Below are 6,759 nucleotides of genomic sequence, written 5' to 3'. Positions count from 1 at the left end.
GTCGTAGCAGTTTGTTATGAGACAGATAATCTGTGAAAACAATCAATCTCCTCCACCTCCTTCCTGAACTACTATTGTTAGCTAAAGTAATGCACCGTTCTGACCAAAACAGCCAATCAGAACCAGTAGGACGCTCTTAGCACTGTCAATCAACTTTATTCACTCACTGCTAAATGTGCTAATGGTGTAGAAATAACTTATTGTTACAGGAAAATCGTTTATCTACCGTCATTGGAGGCTATGATTACTAGCCTAAGCATTTACAACAGGCTATGCTAGCTACAGAATAGCACAGAGCAAAGAGGAGGAATGATGAGCCATATACCATATTACTGTCATATTGTGATTGACAGCACTAAAAGTCTCCTGCCACTGACTGGTTGTTTCTAGCACTGGGAGAAATCAGAGGAAATAGATTTTTCACAGATTATCTCTCATATCATACTGTCACAACATAATGATAGTTTTAACAAATATGTGGAAAAAAATATATTTTTTATAAAAGTTACATACTGCAGTTTTAATTTCACTCAGGTGAAATTAAACCCACGTCAGGAGGGACGTGGGTTAGAGCTGCTGCTGTCTGACTCATCTGTTGTTAAGTGGTAAAAGGCACAAGGGACAAGTTAAATATATGAATGTCTAGGTATTTCTTTCCTTAATTCATTAAATGCTAGTAAAATGGAGGCAAACAGTAGTTTGTAGCTAAGCTAACTACGCTAAATGGTTGATGATCTCACACAGTCCATTCACCTCTCTTAGAGAAAAACTGGGTTATAAATTAACACTCTTGCCTTTTTCTCTCACTCCCTCTATTTTTTTTATTTTCTAACTTTTCTTATCAGCATGGTAACTGCTACAGTGATTCTTGTTTCCTACTGTTTGCTGCTAAACAGCGTCACTCTCAAGTGCTCCATTTCATGCCCGGGAGGGGGGCTAAGGGAGTTTTTTGGTCTGGTACTGCTAAAAACAATCCTCAAAAATACAATATGATTATTTTGTAATTGACAGGGCCCTGATATTTTTTTTATTTTTATGAACAATAAATAAATAAATCAATTGTGGAGGGCCCCCTGTTGGTCAGGGCCCCTAGAATTGTCATCACTTTTCCCTCCTATACCACGCCCCTGGCTGTAATTAGCCAAATACGGTAGACTATTTTTAGTTTGCTATGATTTATAACTTTTAAATGTTTTTTTAAATAGTATGTAAAAAATATTAGTTTATCTTCTTGAATTTGATTTACTGACCCTCTAAATTTGAGTTTATTCCACAATGTAAATATCGGTTTGGGTTTACATGTAAAGTCTATAATCATACAGTATAACATATATAACTCTATATTAATTAATGTTCTTNGTTTATTCCACAATGTAAATATCGGTTTGGGTTTACATGTAAAGTCTATAATCATACAGTATAACATATATAACTCTATATTAATTAATGTTCTTGCACCACCACTTTCTGTAAGAAGTGATTCCACAAAAGTAAAACCAGTGATGTAGTTATTTTGGTTTTACAACAGTCAGAATTAACTTTTACTGCAGTGTATTTTACTTTTTATGTCACAATTTATGCATTTTCATTTATTATGTACACTGTTCACTCACACAACTTGCAATATCTGTCTWCTCTGTTTTTGAGGAAGTAATCATGGCACCTGTTCTGAAACCTCTGAAACCAGGTTGGCATAACCACAGAACTAGAAAGAAATGCATTTTACTCTTTATTCTTGTCAATAAGTATAACCATGCACAAATTTAAATGGGTTTGTAAAAGTGCGAACAGACTGTTTTTGCATTTAAAGAGGTTTGAAAGTTAATCTTGTATGGATTTTTTTTTTCCTTAAAGGTGAAGGTTTTGATTAACATAGACAATATTCACATATCAAGAAATACAGTGAAAAAGATACATTTTAAACTTTATTCAAATATTTGATTTGTCATTTGTGATTCTTTTGTTCTTTTTGGGCGTTTGGTTTAAGGGTATTATTAGTTTTATTCATACTCAATTAGTTTTGGTAAATTACGTTAGTTGTCATCACCTTCCAGGTCTGTTGACATTGCAAATATGTCTTTGGGCATCATTTAAATAAAATATTATTCTTGACTAAATGTGTAGTAGTGCCATTCAATCTGAACTTTAATGTGTAAAATTGTCTCATAAGTGGTGAGAATGTAATCATTTTAATTAACTTGTTTTAAATAAATTGTGAGATGTCACATTGTGTTTCATTTTTTTCAACACCGTTGTGCTCCACATTTGTTTTTTTGGTTACATCTAACAGGTTTTACCAGAGCTCAGCTGTAGAAGTGTCATTGATCTTCCACACACTAAATAACTCAAGAGTCAAGTAAATACTGTATATTGCTAATGTGAAAATCATTTGTACAGCTGACAAATTTAGACTTAAAGTATTAGTTTTATTCTTTTAATTTTATTGTTTAAATTTTTATTCTGACCAGAAGTAGTTTGAACAAGTTTTTATTAGGTTAAAGTGAAGGAGGAGAGAGCTTTTGTTTTCTACGTTCCTTCACCCTGACGTACCTTCCCTGGGGGGGGGGGCGCCGATTTATGTTTTCGCATCCACCTGAATAATGTGTAGTTGCGCCACTGAGTTTCAGGACATGTTTACAGTAAAAGGGTAATACCACAGGTGTTTGGACTGATGTGGATTTTCAAGTGTGTTTGTTGAAGAGGGATTGATGTCATTATAAATAACCACACCTGAATCATAAAGCATATGTTTCAGCCTCCTAAACCAATATTTACCAATGATGAACTCATTTGTTTTTTCCTTCTCCATAGTGACCATACAAAGGCCATTCTAAAGACAATAAAAGGAACCAGGGCCGTGCAGAGACCACTAAAGGGGCAGGTGCTCAACAACAAAAAAAAGGGCACATCTAACCGGATTCTAGGACAGAATATTAACAGCTTCTCAGCTTTCAGAGTTTAATAAACAATGATAAATTACAAAAATGTGACATATACAATCAAAGCTAACGAACATCTCTATATAGAGCATAACACTATGCATATGTAAGATATTTTATTAGTAATTTCTTTCTGCAGGTCTATTTTGTTATAGGAAAGTATTGCAATATTTAAACCCGCAATTTAGCAAGATATGTAAATCAGAGCTGGACCACCAGACATATTTTGTCTTTACATAATTACACTATTAAAAATATAAACAAGGGCACAATGCAACCTTTTAGTGACTGTAATCTATATAAAAAGAGCTGCTTGTCTGCTACACTTGTAGTGGAGATGAAGATGGTCCATTCAGGAAAGCAGAGCTGCATCAAACTTTAACATGGAACTGCAAAAAAAAACGAAAAAAACAAAAGCAAAAATTGAATTGCTAATGAATGTCACCGTGAGAAAAGCCTACAGAGTTTTCACAACACAACAAAAGATTTCTGATGTGTGCAAATAAATGTTTGTTAGGTAAAAATGAGTTGTTTAATTTAAAAACGTCTTTTAAACAAAACTTTTTTTTAAAAGGAATCATTACAATTCCAAAAGTGTTGATTACAATTTTATTTTACGTAACTGAGGTTAGTTGTTTTTTTCATTGAATAATTGGGAAACAAATTTAACTTCATACTCTGCGAACCAGACCCTAAACTTAAAGTCTGGATTGAGTTTTTTCCCCTTCATTAATTGCACACTTTTATTACATTCATTATATCTATCATGGTAATTCAGGGTGAGTTATTTTTAATTCTAAATGAATATCCTTGTTGAACTTTTATTTAAGTGTTATTCTCCTTTAAGATACATTTATCTAACGCTAGAATAAATGAAATGTACATCATGCAGCAAAGGAAATTAGAAGATCGGACATATATCCATTATGGAGATGATCGGTTTTGGACAGGCGATGTGCCCCTATTGCATAATAAATACTAAAGAACGACTGACATCATTAACGATACAGGAGAGAAGCTTTTTAGTCATCTAGCTTTGCTAACGACTTAGCTGCTAGCTAAGTCGTTAGCTAGCTAACGGTCCTCAGAGCCCAGAACGGTCCTCCCTCGACGCTGTCGGTGTTACCGGCCAGATGCCACTCCTCGTGTGTGCATCTTCCCCCCTTTGTTGATCCATCTCCGGTGGTTTCCTCTTCGGGACGTTCCGGGTTTGGAGACCCACGCCCGAACCCAACCGGAGAACAATTCTCCCACCTCCATCGATCCATCTCCGGTGGATTCCCCTTCGGGACGCTCCAGGTCTGGAGACCAATGCCCGAACCCAACCGGAGAACAATTACGGCTGGACCAAGCTCTAAACCGCCCTCTCAAGCGCATATTAACCTGACCGCTCTACAACGAGTTCACAGCCAACGCTCCACTCTATACTCATCACCTACCTACCAAGTAAGCACTCCCTGACTATTTCCTGGAAAACTTTTATCGATCACCTTCTAATCTTGTGTCTTGTTGACAGTAAGATGACCCGGTCCTCCGTTCCAGTATTCACTCCCTGCTTCCTGTTCTCAATAAACCATCATTGTACTTTTATTCGTCTCTTCTGATTGTGTTCTTGCATGTGGGTTCGAAAGCTAGTCCCAACATGACAGAAACGATACTTCAGCGTTTTCTGTCATCTGACAAGTAGCAAGTTAATCCACTTTATTCACCTTTTTCTTTTTTTATAATTCACCAAAAACTGTTTTGTGATCTGGAACATTTGCTACATTGAGCTCCAGTTAGCCACGTTATCTCACTGCGCGAGAAGCAATTGCGTCATGCGTCACAGGCAAAAGGTCAAAGGTAACAAGGTGACCGGAGGGCTTATGTTGTACAAAAAAGCAAAGAATTTTAGCACATGGTTTTATGAGTCAGAAAAGGGCTTAGGAAATAATTATACAAAAAAAAAAATTGACCAAAAGGGCACTTTGGGGCAAGGAGCAAAAAGGGCAGGTGCTCATAAGTTTGATCTACATCCACAGGATCACAGAAGCATTTTTAAAAGCGGATCCGCACATCCACGTTGAAGGTTCTGAGGGGAAAATCTTCACTCTGTCCACAGCCATTGATGACATGGTGGCCTACACTGTAAATTTACATGTAATTTTTTAGTCAAATTAAAGCTGAATGAGCCTTTGAAACATATGCTGTGAGGTAATAAATCATAGATTGTGATAAGTCATGGGTTGATTTTAAGACAGCACAATATGATAAAAACATGTAGTAATAATAGTGTTGTTGAATAATGCAATGATGATGATTTTTCCATGTTTATGTTCGTTATTTTTCTTCATCAGTGTCCCAACTACTGTTTGAGCTTTAACATCTCGGCTACAAAAAATTTACATTTCCATTGAAGAAAGTGAAAACCCATCCAGCAGGCAACATACATTATTGGCACTTGGAATATAATATCCTACTAAGTATTTATTCCAATAACTGTGATTATTATATTGTACACATACTGTTAAAACCAGAAGTTTGCATTCACTGTTTAAAGTGACACAAGCATTTTTTTTATTCCTTTGTGCACCTGGGATACCTCAGTCTGTCATTGAAGTAGCTCTCCAATTGTATAACATCTGTATACAAAATTAAACTAGAGCAACTTTACATGACAAAAAAAATCAAAGCTACAGCCCGTTCACTGGATTTGTCTAATTTCCAAAGAAAAAATCTTTAGATTGCTTATGCTATCCAATTTATTACCATTTAGGTTTGTATTTTCTGTAATAAATGTCACATTTTGCGTAGCGAATCAGTAAAGAAAATTATTTCACTTTTTTTAATAGATTCCCTGAAATATATTTTTAAAGAGTTTTAAATGTATTAAGATGCATCTTTTTCTATAGAGCTGACTCGCTGTGTTTCACATCTCTATGCAGCCAGTCATAGTGACTGCTTACTCAGATCTGTTGATGTAACATAAACTGTTCAGTCACATGTCCCTATATGTGACTCTTTAAAGTGTGAAGTCAGAATATGACCTGCTGCATTTGTCACTTACCTTTTTAGTATATAGTTGTTTTCCCTTCATTGCATCTTTTTTCTTAAATGAGAGGTGGTATAATACTTGTCAAATGTAAATTAGGCTCCATGACTATAATTTAGAAAAACCATGAACACAAAGGCATGCCAGTCTTGAAGTTAATTGTCTTTTACCATTAATTTCAAATTTTCTCTTGTGGTTATCTGTCTCAATGAATTGGATAAGTTTCTTGAGTTGACATAACTTTTTCTTCTTTCTCTCTTTCTTTTGTAGATAATGTGTTTGAACAGATCCTGAGCTCATCCTCTCCAGAGCTTGCAGAAGCAAAGATGATACTGCACAAAATCATCTGCAGGAAACTCTACAAGTGTCTGGGGCAAACCCAGCCGGACAAAGCCTTGACCGTCACTCAGGTTTGTTTGTAATTGGACAGCTGTTTGGTAAATTTAAGTTATTAGAAGGCTAAGATGCCTGAATTGTTTGCATATTTTGAAATTACACACTGTCAGGCTGCATTAAGTTACATTCTGGAAACTGGGAAATAAACTAAAAGGAGCAGAAATAATAAAAAATTATTTATAAAAACTCCGATTTACTGCAGTAGTTTTTGTGTTTCATCTTAATGATGTTTAAATAGAGATGTCTTCTCACTTTATCAATTATTTTCTTACCTTAAGGAAAATATTCACAGCTGGGAGGCAGATTTGGCTCAGTCCATTCCCCACAGTGGCTCTCATGATGTTGATCTTAAGCCAGAGGACTTTGTTGTCAGCGTGAGTTTTGTAAAAAAAA

Source organism: Poecilia reticulata, linkage group LG7, assembly GCF_000633615.1.
Source record: "Poecilia reticulata strain Guanapo linkage group LG7, Guppy_female_1.0+MT, whole genome shotgun sequence".
NCBI classification, from domain to species: Eukaryota; Metazoa; Chordata; class Actinopteri; order Cyprinodontiformes; family Poeciliidae; genus Poecilia; species Poecilia reticulata.
This window is presented reverse-complemented; position numbering follows the sequence as displayed.